This window comes from Furipterus horrens, unplaced genomic scaffold (genome assembly GCF_987537825.1).
Source record: "Furipterus horrens unplaced genomic scaffold, mFurHor1.1.pri manual_scaffold_3, whole genome shotgun sequence".
NCBI lineage: Eukaryota > Metazoa > Chordata > Mammalia > Chiroptera > Furipteridae > Furipterus > Furipterus horrens.
Genome location: NW_028327173.1, coordinates 171,276,490 through 171,294,504, shown reverse-complemented (window position 1 = coordinate 171,294,504; position 18,015 = coordinate 171,276,490). Strand labels below are relative to the sequence as shown.

The window sequence follows — 18,015 nt, the reverse complement described above, 5'->3', positions numbered from 1 at the left end:
GGTCAGGGAGGGAGGAGGGGCCCAGGGGACTGGAAATCAAAGCCAGAGTTGAGCTGCTGGAAGTCTAGGCCAAGGTGAGAGCAGACCTTGCTCAGAGCTGCTCTGCCCTGAGCCCTGCAGAGTGAGGGTTGGGGAGCTCTGCTATGGTTGGATGGCCTTCAGGGTCGGTACAGAAGGCAGGTCCCTCCCCCAAACATGGGTAAAAGGGTGAAGTCCCTGCCAGGTTGATGGAAGGTGAATGCAGGCCCTGACTGTTGGGGTTCCCCTCCTCCAGCAGGGAAATGTCAGGCTGCTGGGGTAGGCATGATCTTATCTCCACCCCCATCCCAAGCTTTTAATCTGATCAGAAACTTAAAGTCTGAGATAAGGCTGTCAGCCTGTGAGAGCCCAGAACGTGGAAGGGGAAGGAGGAGGACGGCACCAGATACCAGCCCACATCCTGGGGAAGCAGCTCTGGAAAGCTGGAGGAGGCCATGCAGTCTCTGAGGAAAGAACCAAGAGCCCCAGATGGGAGCCACAGAGGCCCTGTCCCCCACTGAGAAAGGCTGCTCCACCCAGAAAATGCCCGGGTGGAGTCTGGGGTGCTGACCCTTGGGAGGGGGGGTGAAGTTAGGGGTAGAGACAGGGGCCTGGAAGAGCTCTCTAGCAGTAAGTCCCAAACCCAAACATGCATCCATATCACTCAGGGGTCTTGCTGCAAACACAGACCACCCAGGTGAGCCCATCTCAGGCTTTCTGAATCCGAATCCCCAGAGGGCAGCCTGGTTATCAAGCTTGAACGGTGATTCCCACACATGGGGGGTTCCAGAACAGCTGCCCTGAGCTTCTGTGACTGCGCACCTTCACATGGCTGAGAATTGGCTAGGCAGACCAGGCACGCAGGGCCCAAAGTGCATGGAAGTACAGGGACCTGAACCAGCAGGGAGGCGAAAAGCTGTTGTGTGGGGGTGGGGCAGAAAGGGAGTCTAGTGATGGGTGCCGAAGGAGGTTTTACTCAGTTCCACATCTCCTCAGCATTCCATGCTCAGGCCCTTGGTGAGCAAGATAAGAAACCATGGCTGCCCACAAGGAGAATCCCTTCTTTCCGAGGAGACAGACACAGTAATAAAACTGTGTGGTATCAACAGATGGGAAGGAGACAGACTTGTCTCAGAGGCCACCTGCCTTCTGGACAGCCCACTTGGGGGTTTCACAGGTGCCTTGAAACCCTCTGCTTCGAGTTGCCCTGACCCTCATTCCTTGCCTGCCTGGAAAGTTCCACTTACCCTTCAGTGTACACCCAAGTCCCCCTGCCCCGCCCCCCCGCCCCCTTGTTTGCCCCGGGCCAGCAGGAGCTCCTGCCCCAGCCCTGCCACACCTCGGCTGCACATGTGCCCCTGGAGCATGTCTATCCCCCTCCCGGGCTACAGGCTGGCACCTTGCTCACTGCAGGGTCCCAGGGACCAAGCACAGCGCCGGCCACACTGGGGAGTGCTGAAAACTTTGCCCAACAGCCTGGAGGAGTTGAGAGAAGGGACCCGAGCAAGGAGGCTGGGGCAGACAGGGAAGGCTTCTGAAGGAGATAGCGCTTGGGGTGGATCCCAAAACGTGGGGAGGGACTGCTTTGGCAGAGAAGGAGGAAAGGTACTCCAGGGAGAGGAATTTTAGAGCAAAGGCCCAGAGCAGGGACGGCGGCTAGCAGAGGGTGAGCAGAGGTCTACTGGTGCTAACTCAGAGGGACAAGAGATGGGAGGGGCACGGGGAGCAGGCTGGACACCGTGCCCCTGGTGTCTCTCCTCCAGGACAGGGTTTTTAGGGCAAACTTCCTCTTCAGAGGATCGACATTCCTCAGAAGCTCCCCCTGGCAATTATTAACCCTGAGCTTCCCCCCAGCAGGACTGGGGGGACTGGTCACTGATCAAATTGCTGGGTGAGCCATTTCACATAATCACTACCCCAAAACAGGGGAAATGGTCAGGGAAGAAGGAAGAAGGTCACGTGGACTGGGCCGGGGACTGGCATGTGCCCAGGCCTTCAGAGCAGAGGACACAGGGGGTCAGAGAAGGACACAGGGCCCTGATGGGAACAGGTATGACTGGCAAATGGCCCCGCAGCCAGTGAGAAGCTCAGACAGACGGAAGCCTCCCTGCCATACAATCATTCCCATCGGTGATGTGTGAGTCTGGGCCCTGCACTCAGAGTAACCCAGATTTGAGTCCTTAAGTCTCTCTAGGCCTCACTTTCCTCTGCTGTAAAATGGGGACGATAGTGTTGATATGAAATCCCATTTATTGGGCACTTAGTCAATTCCAAGCCCTGTATGGGCATTTTACACTCCACAGATGCCTCTGGATGAGCACGTTTATAATCCCCAGAGTGACTACCACTTTGGTCTGTTTTGAGCATTACCAAGAGCCCATATGTGAGGGTTGGGGGCACAGTAGGTGTAAGACAGGGCACCTGCCCCTGTGATGTTAAGAGCAAGGACCCTCCTCAAAACCACCACAGGCTACAAGGTGACCCCAGACTAATTCTCCTTCCTCCTCACTAGGATGGTATTTTTCCTGCTAACCTAATGTCACTAGAAACACATTTCACATTTGAATGCAGCAGTGGATTAAGAGCCCCAGTGGCTGAAATGTGACACAAGGTCATTATTCTAGCATTATTAAGCACAGGCTTTTTTAAAGGGCTGAGACAAATGCATTATTCAAAAACCCATGAAGAATGGCAATAATGGGTCCTACGGAATCAGCCCCAAGAACGTGCAACCAGAGCTCAGGAAGGTGGAAACAGTAACCCCTGCCCACCTTCCACGTGCCCCTTGGGCTTCAGGCTGCCTCGCTGCCTCCCACCCCTGACCTAGCGTCCACCCAGAACCTAAGAAGGCCGGCCCCAGAGGCAGTAGCATGGGTCAGGGTGCAGATTCTGCCTGAAGCGGCCTTGGTCATACCTTCCTGCCCCACAAAGCCCCAACAGCCACTGGTTATTGTGGGAAATGATTCACTTTCGCCCAGGGAGGGAAAGCCAAGCCTCTATGAAAAGTGAGAAGGAAGAAAAAACCTTTTTCATGCTTAAAACAGCCCTCCCAAACACGCGTTCCTGTAGTGTACCACAGAGTGCCGTGTTAGGAGCGTTGTGAAGGTGGAAACATGCTTGAACATACATCTCTGTATTTCTTGGCTCAGGAGTGTCCCAGTGGGCTTGGTATCAGGAGGCGGAAAGGTGGTCACCTCAGCAGTACAAATTAAGGGCCACTCCCACACCTGAGACTGGAAATTTCACCATTACAGATTCATTTCTTTGAGGCTCCAAGGAAGGGCCTCAGGAATACACTGTATACTGGTACTTTGGGGAGAAGAGAGGTGTCATGATGATTCCCTGAAATTTTTTGAGGAAGTTCTTTTCCTCTCACTTTTCATACAGAGGCCCAGATCTTCCTGCCTGAGCAAAGTGAATTCATTTCCACAATAATTGGTGGCAGCTGGCACTTTGGGAGGGATGGAGTGGAGGGGCAGAAAACCCTGCTGTGTTAGGGCACATCATAAACAGTGTGTGTGGGGAGAGCACTGGGCAGGGAGTCCAAAGACCTGGTTCAATTCTGACTAAGCAGTCCCTGAGAGGCCCAAGTGCCTGCACAAGCTGCATGCCCTGCCTGTGCCTCAGTTTCCCCATCCCAGCGTGGGAAAATGGAGATGGCAATACCTGCCCAGCACCCATTGCACTCACACACAATGCTGAAGGCATGGCTGGGCACGACCAGGTGTGTGAAACACTTTGGCTCATCCAGAGCAGGAATTATTCAACCTCCCAGAGATCCAAGTCAGCTCCATCCTCCTCACACCAGGATTAAACCAGGGGGCCCACACAAAGTCATCTTTAATGGAGTAAGATCCCCTTTATCAGGAGAGGTGCTTTCCCTTTGAAAGTCACATCTGAGGCTTTCAGATAAAGAGGGGTGTTCACAGCACACCCAGGCAGGCAGGGTGGAGGCCCCCAGAGGCTGCGTCCCTTCCCCACCAGGCCTGCAAAAGCCTGACCTCTGGAATTAACTTCCTCATACTCCTCTTTGGCTCTTTTCAGGCCCTTAAGGAAATCTTGAGGATGACAAGCAAAGACTTGATCGTTAGGCGGAGCTTAAACGGTACCTAAAAGGCAAAACTGATGCTTCTAGAAGAAAAGCCAGGTGTACTACCCAGGCCCAGAGATGTGGGGTGGCTTGCTCAGGAGCATAAGCTCTGGTAAGTCCTGAAGCCCCCAGTCTTGAAAAGCAACATTCCATCAGCTGGGCATCTCTGGAACTTGGAGGAACGGTCCCTGGGAGGATGGTGAAGACCAAACCCAACCAGACTGGGAAGGAGGGGGGAGGGAGGAAGAAGGAAAACAGAGGGAGGAGGCAGTGGCGCAGACCACTTTCCCTTCCTCCCTTCTCCCCCCGCCCCCCAGCCTCATGGGTAAGCCAAATTTTCATCCTTCTTCACACAATTTCCTGTTTTTTTAAAATCACTTTCATTTTTTTGAAATCATTGGTCAGGTTCCAGAGAGGATGTGTACCAAAAACATTCAAGAAATAAACTCTTGAGGTCCCATATTTCAGAAATGGACGCCCTCCCCTCGGCGCCTTCCAGCAGCTCCTGCTCGCCCTCCCCCGCCAACCCTCCACAAGGACTCCCTGAGAGAAGCATTGCTGAGCCCTGAGCTGGGGAAACACTAGTTCCCCGCCCTACTGGCAACAGAGGGATCCTTCAGGGGGCAAGAACCCCCCAGTGGAAGTTTTTGAAGCCTCACAGTCACTCAGAGAAGCAAGGTCACTGAGTCCAACCTCTCCCGTCTAGCTCAAGGGTCCCTCCACTCCGGGGCTCCGTGCTAGCAGCCGAGATCCCCACTATGACAGGGCCCCCAGATGCTCCACCGCTTCCTTTCCCTTTCCATCTTGGAGGCTCACGCGTTGCCCCAGGGTGACCATGACCATCTTCCTGTCACCGGGAGGCCTGATGCTCCATCTCCCCCAAGGACACCTGGCCAGCGGAATGCCTGAAACAAGGAGCCTCCTCTCTGGACCTTGTTCCCCCTCCCTTCTCCTTCACCACCTTTCCAGACCCCCTGTCTGCTTCAGCTTCTCCTCTTTCAAGAAGTCTTCTCTGCCAACCACAGCCCAACTGGCCTCCCGTGGCCCTCTGCACTGGCCCCCCAGGGCTGTGACCTGGTGTCTTTCCTGCCACAAACCTGTAAGACCCACAGCACCAGGCCTAGGTCAGAGATCATAAGAAATGGGTAAGCACTTGTTGAGTGTGAGATTATTTCCCCCGAAATTCCACTCTCAAGAAGGTAAATAACTCTCCAGACAACAATAAAAGAGAAATCACAAGGTAGCATGAGTCATTGCCAATTGTATACATGCGTTTGTGAACTTCTGGTGAATTTATTGACTTACAGCACACAGGACTGGAATGTAGGCCAACATTTTTAGAATAAGTAAGTTCTCCCTTGACCCCAAAAACATTCTGTTCTGATCACTGACCCCCGTCCCCATCCCAACACACTCCCGTGCCTTCTAGTCTGTGGTCCTGTATTCCCCCATGAGGCCTTGCCTCGTCTCCAGCCCACTTCCTCTAGGAAGTCTACCCTGGGAGCTGCTTATTCAACCTCTCACATTGTGATAGTTCGGGAGCTTTGCTGAGGCCTGAGGTTTACTGAGCCTCATACTCTGTGCCCGTCCAACGGGCCCTGATGTCTCAATTGTACCTGAGGGATTTTAATTCATGGAGTTGACTGAATGGCACCTGGAGAGGCTAATGCCATTGAAAGAACTTATTACTTATATTTCTCAAGAGAAGGGGATGCATCACACTACTCAGGACAGGGTGGGGGGGCACTAGATTTTAGTCAAGAGACAGAAGCTGGCGGGAAGGGAAGGCCTAAGCCAGAGCCTTCATTGGGTTTCCATGGGAAAGGCAAGGCAGGCAGGTTAAGCAGCTCAGGGCTGGCTCATTTGAATAATTCCAGTGCGTTTTGGGGGCACAGGAGCTGTTCCTAGTTGTCTGGTACCTGCGCTGGGCTGGTTTAGGGAAGGGGAAATAGGGCTTAGTGTGTGAGAGTGAGATAAGGAGGCGGGTCAGAGTGTAGACTCCGGATCACAAGGGAGGTGTAAACAACTTCAGCCGTTAGTTTGGCCCTGTGATTAATGGGGGCCAAACAGACAGACAGAAGCGGAGCAAACATATAACACCCATCCACTCACTTCCTCTCAACTAGCTCAGCTTCCAGGGTTCATTAATCCAATCCCTCTCTTGCCAGTACATTAATTCTCCTGTCCCTCGAATTCTCTGATACCTCCTTAACATAACCCCATCCCTGGATTAACTCAGCTATCAGCATTCACTCCCCCAACTTGTGGCCACCAGCCCCCCGCACCAGCACCCAGTCCCCCGCTTCTGCCTGTTACAACAGCGGAGGGGTTTCCTGATTTCCCAATCTGGAATGTACCCTGATGCTTCCTCAGGGACCTAGTGAACCTCTCCCACCAGCATCCATGATTCTTAAAAAAAAAAGACAGTAGCAATAAATGGGGGGAAAAGCACTTATAATTTATATTCTAAACAAAAGACTAAAGATCACCTCCCTTTCAATAAGAAAAAGGCCAATAACCTGGTAGAAAATGATAGAAAACACATGCATAGATAGTCCACAGAAAAAGAAATAGAAATGGCTCTTATGTCTATGAAAATATGTTCAACTTGATTCACAGCAAGAAAAATGCAAATTAGAACTATATTGAGAAATTATTTTTGTCTTCCAGATTGGCAAATATCAGTAAGTTTGGTAACACTGTATGTTGGAGGGTGTGGAAAAATGAGCATCCTCATACATGGCTGGTAGGAGTACACATTGTTAGCAATTCTGTGGACAGCAATTTGCCGATATCTTTCAAAGTACAAATTCACATTGTCTGACCCATCAATTCCACTTCTGGGACCTTATCTCGCATGCATCTACCTACATTGCAAAATAACTAAAGCACAGGTAATTCAATGGGACGTTTTTTGTGATGTTCAAAACACAGGAGATGAGTTAAATTATAGACATCCATGTAGTAGTGGAATACTGTATAACTGTAAACAAGAATGAAGATGCTATGCACTGATCTAGAAGCATTTCAAGATAGTGAACTGGGAAAAGAATGAATTGGGGCAGAAGGCTACATGTAGTATGCTCCCATTAGAGGGGCAAGATTCCACATATGTGCTTACTGATTCATGCATGAAGCATCTCTGGAAGAATCTGGAAGACACTGGTGAAGTTGCCTCTGAAGGGGGAGGGGGTGGAATTGGAAGGCCAAGGAAAATGGGGGTGAAGACTTTTCACACTGAAATCTTCATTGTTTTTGAATTCTGAACCATGTACATCCCTTTTCTAAGAAAAAAAGAAAAGGTGTGTGTGGTGGGGGAGGGAGGGCACATGCACAATTAACAAAACAAAACAAAACTCTCCCTGACTCACTTCCCTTTCTGACATCCAGCTTCCCTCCTGCCCCGTCCCTCAGTCCCTCAGCTACCTCCATCTGACCTCCCTTGTGGCGTTTACTTGTCTCTAAGTTCAGTGGTTGCTTCCTGGCCCTCATCTTCCTTGAGGAGCCTGAGCTCTGGAGACATCACAGTGAGCCAAGCTCTCTTCCAGGGCACCACCCAATCTGGGTTCTTCTGCTGCATCTCTGGGACTCCTCCAGGCTCTGCAGGCTCGTCCTTACTCCAGGACGCCTGGAGCTCACTTCTAGGCCTCCCCTCCTCCCTTCTTGGTCCACATGAGCTTTCTGGCTCATCCAACCCAGGGCTTCACTCACCTGCTATGTTCATGTAACTCCCAAATCCACACCTCCAGCCAGACCTTGCTTCTCGGCTCAGCAACCGCCCCCCTCCCCGGCTGTCTCCCAGGGATCTCCAGCCCAACATAATCAAAATGTAACTCACCAGCTTCCTGCCCGTTTCATCCTCCACCCCTGGGAGGCCTCCTTGCACGCGTTCCTTCTTGAGTGTCCCTAGTCTGTTCACTTTTCCCCCTCCACCGCTGCTCACCTACTGGGTGCCTTTTCTTCGGCTCCACCACCCCCCTCGCTGGTCTTCCTCTTGCTCTTTCCTGTCTCAGGGCCTTTGCCCACAGCTGTGCCTTGAATACTCTCCTCCACTCTCCACATCTGCTTTATCTTAATGCTTATCTGTCTTCTAAAACTCAGATTAACACCATTTCCTCAAGAGACCATTCCTGACCTGCTAGACCAATGGATCTCATTTGAGGGTGACTTTGCCCCCCAGGACATTTGACAATGTCTGGAGACATTGTTTGTTTTCACAGCTGGTGTGGAGCTGTTTGTGGCTACCTGCATGTAGTCAGTAGAGCCAGGAATGCTCCTAAATGCCCTATAATGCACAGGACACCCTGCAGCAAAGAATGACCCAGCCCAAAATGTCCACGGTGCAGAGGCGAGAAGCATTGGCCTAGACTAAATCACGTCCCCATGACACACTTTCATAACATGCTCTATTTCTCTTGCATATCACCTATCAGGATCGTGATTAAATATTTAACTGTGCAAAGATATTGGCCAAGTTCCATTTTCTAAGCTCTATGGGGTAAATAAATGAAGTAAAGTCACTGGCTCATGTTTATCTCTCTCTCCACCCCCAGTGAGTAGCCTCAAGCTTGGAACCTTGAACTCAGCAGTGAAAAGGAGTGGGTTGATGTGAGATGCTCAAGGCAGGGACTGACCTGTCCTGAGCAGATGCCACCCTGGGTCCTGGCCTCCAGCAACACTGGGTCCTCTGCTGGCCAACAGCAGTCCTTACCCTTGCCCTTGACCAGCTTCTCTCCTGTGCTGCAGCACCCAGCTCTACACAGACACCCCTCAAACCCTCATCTCCACCCAGGTGGTTCCAGGGGCCCCTTCAAAACAACGGGACCCAAGCTTACTGCCTCATAATTTTGTCAAACCAGCTGCTCCCCTTGCTAGCTTACCCACCATTCACCCAGCCACCGAACCAGAAACCTGGCACCCTCGTGTCCTTCAAACCTTCTCCCTCCGTCCACCCCAGTGATGTGACTTCAGTGTTACCAGTTTTCTCCCACTTGGTTCTTGCCTTAAGTCTCTTTCCCTCCCAGTCCACCTGTGACATCACTCCCAGCGACGCCCTTCTAAGGTTGCAAATGGCACATATAACGTCCTGATTTAAAAGTCCCCTTCAATGCTTCTCACTGCCTACAGTGTGGAGGCCAAGCTCCCTAGCCTGGTCCAAGACCCTGCATACTCTACCCCTCCGTGGCCTCATCACCAGTCACAGCCCTGCTTCAGTCCCCAGCACTGTGCCACTAGCTTCAGGCCACATTTTAGGCCCTCCCCTCTCCCTCTCCTCCTTCCTCTCCACTCAGGGCCCTTCTCATTTCTCTTCCCTTCCCCTTCCTCTCCTTAAGAGACCTGGAGATCTCATATTCATTCTTAAAGTCTGCTGCAAAGACTTCTTCCTCAACAGTATGGTGGGTCCTCAAAAAGTTAAACATAAATTACCGTAGGATCTAGTGTTTCTACTTCCGGCTATATGCCCAAAAGAATTAAAAGCAGGGACTCATACAGGTATTTGCACACGAATGTTCATAGCAGCACTACTCACAGAGCCAGAAGGTGAAAGCAGCCTGACAGATGACTGCAGGGGAGGGAGGCAGGGCTGGATGAAAGATGGTAAAGGGATTAACCAAAGTATTTATGCATGACTCCTGGACAATGATATGGGGATTAACTAAAGGAGGGGAGAGGGTGGGGCTGGGTGGAGATGGGAAAAGGGAACAACTGTAATAGCATAAACAATAAAAATCTATAATAAAATAAGAGTTTGCCAAAAAAAAAAAAGTGTGGTCTATCCATACAATGGAATATGATTCAGCCTTAAAAGGACACTCTGAGGCACACTACAACACAGCAGAACCTTAAAACGCGACGCTAAGTGAAAGAAGCCCGACGCTAAAGGTCACACGTTGCATGACTCTACTTGTATTAGGTACCTAGCGTAGTCAAACACATGGAGACAGAACGAAGAACGCTGGTTGCCAGGGACTGGGGCAGGAGAGCACGGGGGTTAGTGTTTAGAGTTCAGTTTTGTAAAGTGAAAGGGGTTCCACAGTCGGGTGGTGGTGATGGTTGGACAATGATGTGAACGCACTTAAAAACACTGAAGTATAGTATACTTTAAAATTATAAAAATAGTATATTTCATGTTATGTATATTTTATTGCAATAAAAAAAAGGCGAAAACAAAACCCAAACCTCCTTCTTGGTGTTGAAAACCTCTATATGCCAACACCACCTCATCAAACCCCACCCACGCATCCCCAGTCCCCACAGCGCGCCCTGCGTGGGGCAGACCAGGCCCTCCTCTGCACAGGCTTGCACACATCCACGTCACACAGCAACTACAGACTCACATCGTGTTCTCCCAGACTGAAGGTTTCTGCAGGCAGGGACTCTGTCTAACACACTACTCCTTCCCCAGCATCTAGCCCACAGTCTAGAGCACTCTATAGTCCTTTGGTGGGAACTATAAGAATTAATAACCCAATTCAACCATTTTGGGTTAATACTACTCCAAAACTCACAGCCTGTTGTCCCTAAAACAGTGATTTATTGGATACTTGCAAGATTCATCGACAAATGCCTCCTACGCCTGGAAAAGATAAATCTTCACCCTTCCATTAAGCAACAGGGTCAGAAGGGGCTTCAGAAGATAACAAACAGCTAACTTGGGAGGAATAAACAAAATAAAACCAGGGCTGGGCGGGGGCAGGTGTGCATGGCCCTTGTGTCTAACATCACGAAGCTCTGTCCTTTCCTTCTTCTGCACAGAGGATGAGGTGATTCACTTCCTGTGTCCCTTCTGGGACAGTGAGAGAGAGGACCACGGAAAAGCCAAGTCCTTTGAACACAGAGTTGGTTAGTCACTAGCTGCTGACCTTAGTTCGTGGGCCGACCATAGGCCTGCTGCCCCTGCCCCCCATCTTCTTATGTAACCCAAGGTCTGGAAAGCAAAGAGAACTTGACCTTGGCTCTCAGCAAGAGGCCCAGCAAGCCCAGAGCCTTCCCTTTTCTCACATCCTGCCCTCTAAGCCCTTGGAGCCCCTTCCCACAGAGCCACACACAGTCCACATTTACAAAACAGGTGCTGGAAAGAGAAAACTGTATCCTGGGTCCTGAGAGTAATTCTTGGGAGGGTATTCAGAGATCATCTAACCTGGTCACAACACTTTGGTCCCCAGGGGACATCTGGCATTGTCTGGAGACATTTTTGGTTGTAAAGAAGGAAGTGAGAGGTGGCACTACCGACATCGGGTGAGTAGAGGGAGGGATGCTGCTAAACACCCTAGAGTGCTCAGGACAGCCCCACAGCAAAGCTGTACCCAATCCCATAGTCAACAGTCCCTGACTAAAGCCAGGCTGTCTGTTTCACAGATGAGAACACTGAGACCCAGGAGGGGACAGAGCCAAAGTCAACTGAGTTAGTGTCAGAATTAGAATCCAAGGCTCCCAACCAGCCACACCAGCCTTCAGCTCCCAAGAGTGCAGTGGGTCCTGGCCCGGAGGCTTGATTGGTTACAGATTTGTTCCTGGTCAGGACACATATGTAGGTTGCAGGTTCAATGCCCCACAGGGCAACTGATTGATGTTTTTCTCTCATTTTGATGTTTCTCTCTCCCCTTCCTTCCTCTCTCTCTAAAATCAATTAACATATCCTTGGTGAGGATTTAAAAAAGAAGTGATCAACTAAAGACTGGTGGCAAGCTGGTAGCGTGGCTGAATTTGGGACCGTGGAATCCAGGAGCCCATGATGGCTGGGCCCGGTGCCTCTGGGGCTCCCAAACAACCAAAGAGAAAGAATGTCTTAAGGGGCTATCGTGTGTCCATGCAAAGTATCTGCTTGGGTTCTGACTGGTGCAACTTAGTTGGACGGCCCGTCGTCTTGTAACTGAAGGGTTGCAGTTCGATTCCTGGTCAGGGCGCACGCCTGGGCTGCGGGTTTGATCCCCGATCTCTGGTCTGGGGCCTACAATCCCTGGTTTGGGTGTGAATGGGAGGCAACCAATCGATGCTTCTGTCTCACATTGATGTTTTTCTCTCTCTCCCTTTCTCTCTCTTTTCCTTTCTCTAAAGCAATGAAAAAATGTCCTTGGGTGAGGATTTAAAAAAAAAGCCTGTTTGAGGCTTAGGCAGAAGTTGCCGTGCAAGTCCCCACAGAACATGAGGGGTGATCCCAGCCTGCTGTCGAGGCCAGACGTGAGCACAACTCTATCAGATAAACCTAGGCTTAGAGAACAGGGCATGGGTGGGAATTACACCCCTAGATTACCGCTTTGGACAACAACTGTCTTTTTTTCCTACATGCCAGAAATGACTGTGTCTCTCATACCTGTGGGCCCCTTGCCTCCATCCTGCATAATTTCCAAATAACATCTCAAGTCACCCTTGTCCTTTTCCCCAGGAGCCAACACCAGCCTTGGGCCAGACACTGGGGCACAGGGCCAGGCATCAGAGCTGACAGTGCAACCCCATTATTTATGAAGGACTGACTCACATCATGTCACAACAGCCGTACTTTTCCATCCACTGTTGCTGAAAGCCACCAGACTTGTAGAGATGGTGGTGATAAAGAGAAGGTCAGGGGACAGAAATGCATGAGTTATGTCTCAGGCCAAGGCCTCACCGTCTTCAGGGGAAGGGCACCCACAGGGAGTGGTAGTGGGGCCAAGGCGGTGAGGTGGAACCTACAGTGGCTTCAGACACAGGAGGAGTGGCCATTACGAATTCATTTCTTCAGTCTAAAAATCATTACTGTCCCCTCCACCTGCCCTGTCCCTTTCCTCTCCAATTTTTCCAACAAGCTGATAAACTCCTACAAACCCTCTAAGGCCGAACTTCTGGAGCCTCTTCCCCAAAACCAAGTCTCAGGTGCATTCCAACTCTTAATTTAGCAAGCCACAATAACAATGGGAAAGAATGTGAGTGTCAACAGCAGGGCTTAGGGAAACCAAAGCCCCCATGGATGTAATGTGTGGGCTCGCATGGGACCTGCTTCCTCTGCGAGGCTGAGCCCACCACCCTGGCCTCCAGGCTCCCTGTCCCATGAGTGTGGCCTACCTGGCTGATTGAGGCAGTGTAGCATGGAAGCTAAGGCTGCAGGGTCTGAAGCCAGACTGTCAGGGCTAATTCTGGTGCCCCTTGTCCCTACCCATGTCACCTTGGGCAAAGTCATGCCACCTTTCTGAGGCTCAGTTTTCCCATCTGTAAAACGGAGATGATATGGAGTAATTGTAAGGATTAACTAATACATGTAAAGTGCTTGGAACAGGGCCTAACACCCAGCTCACAGTTGTTGAATGTTCATTACTATTATTAAAAATGCAGCCCTCCAAACAATCAGGAAAGAAGACAGAGTCTATAGAGAGGTGCCTCCAGGGACCCCACCTGCCATCTATGCCCCTGCCATAGGTCCTCAGGAAGTCTCCTCGCCACCAGGCTCTTCCCCTCCAATCAACTCCACATGGCCCCAGAGTTCTGCCTTAGAGCACAGATCTCATTCCTTTGCTGAAACAATGGTGGCTGAAAGAATGCGGGGCAAGGGAGGCTGAAGTTGCTTGGTGTGTGTGGATGTGTCTCCCATATTTTCTATCCCATAGAAAGCTTCAGCTTCTACCCAGACATAGTTCTTGGACTTCTACCTCCATACCCCACACTTAAGTTTCTCCATCCTGCTTGTCTCTATACATTGTCTCAGAAATTCAAGTGCTTGTGACCCCCTAGGGAACCATCCTATCAGATTCCTATGTGAGGCCTCAGAGCTCCAAGCCTTCACAGGGACTTGGGGAGAATAATGTCCTCACTCTTCCCGGCCCACATGTCAGGTTGCACCTTCTCAGCCAGGTTTGCTATCCCTGGCCCAAGTGACCTAAAGCTCCATCCTCTCCCCAGGACTACAGGGACTTGGCTTTGGTCTTCCTGGGTTCTCCAGTGCCCAGGGGAACTTTAAAAGGAGGCCTGGAAAAGGTACAATTTTCCCCACTAACAGAGGAACTGCCCAGCATTGGAGGCCAGCACTGGGTGGGTTCTTTTCAGAACGGGGTCTGACCCCACGCACTCTTCCCAGGCTCTCTCAAATCGCCCTGTGTGGGTGGCTGCTTGCTTATCCTGGGACCTGCACTTCTGGGTGACTGGAGGCAGCTGGCCTGAAGCACCCCAACAACCTGATGCAGGGGACAGAGACCCAGCTTTGAATTAGTTGGAGTCCAATCAAGAAAAGCTCCAGTGCTGTTTCCAACAGGTCACTCCTCATCTCTGTGCCTCGGTCTCCCATCTGTACAACGAGGACGGGCAGGCTGGATGCACCATTTATTCAGCATATATAACAGAGCACCCACTACACACACCGAGCACTGCTCTGATCCCTGGGGATAGAGCAGCAAATAAAACAGACAACAAGCCCTGCCCTCATACAGCTGACATTCTTACAGGGACAACACACAATAAACAAGATTTAAAAAAAGTGACATATACAGGATGTTACCTGGCAAGAAGTACTACGGAAAATCAAGCAGGGAGGGGTGTGGAGATAGAATCTCTAAGGCTGATTCCAGCTGAGCAATTCTGAGTCTGGAGCACTTGTTTAGACCCAGGAACCCGCAGTAGGAAGCTGAGCAGGGACAACCAGGGGGTGGGGAGCATGTTGGTGCAGCTCACAGTAGCCTCCTCTAGGGAACAGAACTGACCACCTCTGGGCGTCCTGGTCTGTCCTGGGGCCAAAGCAGCCACTGGGCTCTGCGGAGGAGTCCAGGGTTCCTCACAGGGCCTCGGTCTTCAGGGCAGAGCCATGGAAAATCTTCTCGGGCCCTCCTCTGTAGATACCCCACACAGTCCACTCACCCCTGGCTTTGGATAAACAAGAAGACAATGACCATTTCCACCTCCAGGGGCACTCACACCACTCCTGTCCCTCCTCCTGGACCCTTTCTATATAGCAGCCTGTCCCTATCTCACATGCAGAGGGGAAGAGGGCTTAAAAACTCTTCCTTTTTCTATCAATTTTAGCAATTTCTCATCCAGTAGAGACTACTTTTGATCAGTAAATACTTCCTGTGAACCTACTGTGTGCTCAGATGAGGTCAGCTCTCTGAGGGATTCTAAGATGCGTGATCAATTCCCAGAGGAATTCACAGCCCGCCTGGGCATGCCAGCCTGACCCCCATACACATGGGGGGATGACCACAGTTCACTCTGAACTTTGCAGAGCACTTCGGGCCACCCGCTCTCCCACAAAACCACGCAGATCTGTTGTCCCCATTTTACAGGTGAGGAAATGCAGGCCCAGAAAAGCAAGTTCTCTTCCCTCAGTCAATGATGGCCCCACGGAGTAGTAATGAGAGGCGGGAGGCAACAAAGATTAACGTTTCCAAATACAATTTTCTGCAGGGATGGATAAGACTTGGGTGTCAGTAGGACAAGGGTCCTCTGCCTCCAGCCCAGGGCAGGCCAAGCCGAGCATGTAGCCCACCTCCCTCTACTTTTCCCTGGCCTGACAAGAAGTGGACTGAGTGGAAAGCAGAAGCCCTTCTGTCTGGGAAACTACATGGGACTGTGGATGTGCTCACTGGTTTAAAAATGCCAAATTGCTTCCACTGGGTAAGGAAGTCAAAGGCCTTTGGTGGTGGTGACCCCCTCCTGGTCCAGCTTTTCAGAGTGCCCTTTCTTCTGCTCACCAAGGTCAGATAGCCCTCAGCTGGGAAAGAGCCTCTGCTGTTTCAGGTTAATTCATTCAGTTCTGGCTGAGTACCTTTGTTCCAGGTACTCCGGCTACAACTGGGAACAAAACAGGGCCCTGCCCTCCTGCAGTTCTTAGCTTAGCAAGGAGCAGACTCTCTCATGGAGCGGCTTCCTGGCCATATTTTATTGCTTCTTGGAGGTCCCCTTTCCTGGCCTACCCCTTTCAGAGGAGGAACCTCAAGGAAGAGGGAGAAGAAACAAACCCTTGCCGAGTTGAGGGCCCCCAAAAAATGCCCAGAAGCAACCATCTGGCTCAAGAACACTGTGGTTTGAGGTCCAAGTCCACCAATTTTCATGAACAAACTGCTTAACTTCTGTGAGCCTCCTTTTTTCCTCTCTGCCAATGAAATAAGGCCTCCTTAGGGCACTGGTTTCTTGCGGGGGTAAAATGGAATCAGAGATGTGTTCATGTCAGCTCCTGTCTGACCCACTGACCTCCCCCAACCTGTTTTCTCTGGTTCTTTGTGGAAAGGGGCACCTTTCACCCTCATCTCTACCTTGAGCCTCCTTACATTCTAGACTGGAGGATGCCCACCCATTCTGATCAAATCAGCAAGGATTATTGAGCCTAGGTCTACGCTCCTGCTGTGCTGCAGGCCACCCTTTCTCCTGCGTTCATCTCTCTGGGACTTGGGAAGTACTGGGTGCGCCAAGGATGCCCAGCCAGGGCTGTGGCCTGCCACAAGGCAGGAAAGAAGCCAGGACATCCCTGGGCTGGGCACCCACTTCAACAGCGCCCAGACGGACACCCCTGGGCGAAGGGCCACCACCTCACTCTCACCCCTGCTCGCTCAGCCCGGTGGCCTAGCGTGTATTTGGTCCCAGGAGGCGGGAAGCACAAATATAAACATCCCTTAAGACATCACGAACTCTGCAGTCCCCACCAAAGATTTTTTCAAGGGATTGGGTAGTACGGGGAGGGCAGCACAGGCTCAGAAGAGGGACAGATGGAAAAAGTGAGAAGGCAAAACTCAACCAATTTCAGCTGAGACCCTGTGCATCCGCGGCAGCCGCCCCACCGTGACCCTGGCTCCCCGCAGCAGGAGGTGGGCGGACGGCGTGCGGGGAGCCCGGCTGCATTTCCCTGCCGCCCCGCGCACAGCCGTCCTGCGCGAACTTTCCAAGACCCGCCCTCGGAGCGGCCGGCTGGCTCCAAGGAGCCTGCGGGAGGCCGCGGAGTTGGGTGCGCATGGACGGGAAACAGGGAGAGCGCGCACAGGGACCAGAGGCGGCACCGGCGAGGAGTTCCGCCCTCGGTTACCTGGGTTCCGAGGGTCACGGGCGTCCAGCTGAGAGGGCGCGTGGACCCAGGCGCTCCTCTGGGCGCAGCGGCCCCTAGACACGCGGGCACTGCACCTGGCCCGGCCGGTCCGCGCGCCTACTCCACCAGTCCCGCCCGAGATCTGCGCCGCGCGGGCGGGGCGGGCGGGGCAGAGAGTCTGGGGGAGGAGCCGCTGGCAGGGGGCACCCTCCCCTCTTGCGACTCGCACTTAAAAACTGGCCAGCCAGCGACGCTGGACTCGGTGACCTCCAAAGGGTCACCCCACCACTTGCCAGGCTGAGGTCAAACCAAAGCCCTGCGCCCCAGGGGGTGCGCCTAGGCCCCCCTTACCTCGTGCCCCCCCTGAGCCCTTCACGCCCACGCCCACTTCCAGGGGCCCAGGGTCAGGAGCCTGAGGTCTCCTTGAGGGACAGGGCCCTGAGCATGCCCTTCAAAAGAATGCATGGGGTGGAGCACAGGGAAGAAAACAAAACAAAACAGAATAGGTACCCGCAGCCACAGCGCACATGTGCTCTCCTCCGGTGGAAGAAGCTCTGGGCTGTTCGGGCCCTGTTGTCAGTTACACCTGCCTCTCTCCCGCGTGGCCAAGAAGGCGATCGAGGTGTTGCTTTACCACCCCTCACCCTGTCTCCCAAGTTTCTATTTCCCAGGTCTGGAGGGTGCTGGGCCTGGGCTTCTGCCACTCAGTGGACACAGAGATAAGAGTTGAAGGGACACAGAGGACAAAGAAACTTTTGGTTCCTGGGACCCAGACTTTGTGGCTGCTCCCAGGTGCTGAAGGAACAGGTTCCAGCTACTTCCTGCCCCCACTTCTGTAAAATCTACCCCTTGGACAAAAATTGTGGACTGAAGTGGGGGAGGGGGCGTCATACCCCCTTGGGACCTCAGCCTCACTGAGCTTGTTCTG

General features: G+C 52.1%; 1 protein-coding gene across 1 annotated transcript in view; it reads right to left on the bottom strand.

The window, feature by feature from the left end:
- PAQR5 (progestin and adipoQ receptor family member 5) overlaps positions 1-17,210 on the bottom strand; it is a 72,558-nt gene extending 55,348 nt beyond the window's left edge. The window contains exon 1 of the mRNA XM_090270836.1: positions 17,088-17,210. The gene's annotated coding sequence lies outside the window, so the exon portion shown is untranslated. The remainder of the gene's footprint in view (positions 1-17,087) is intronic.
- Positions 17,211-18,015: the final 805 nt, after the last annotated feature.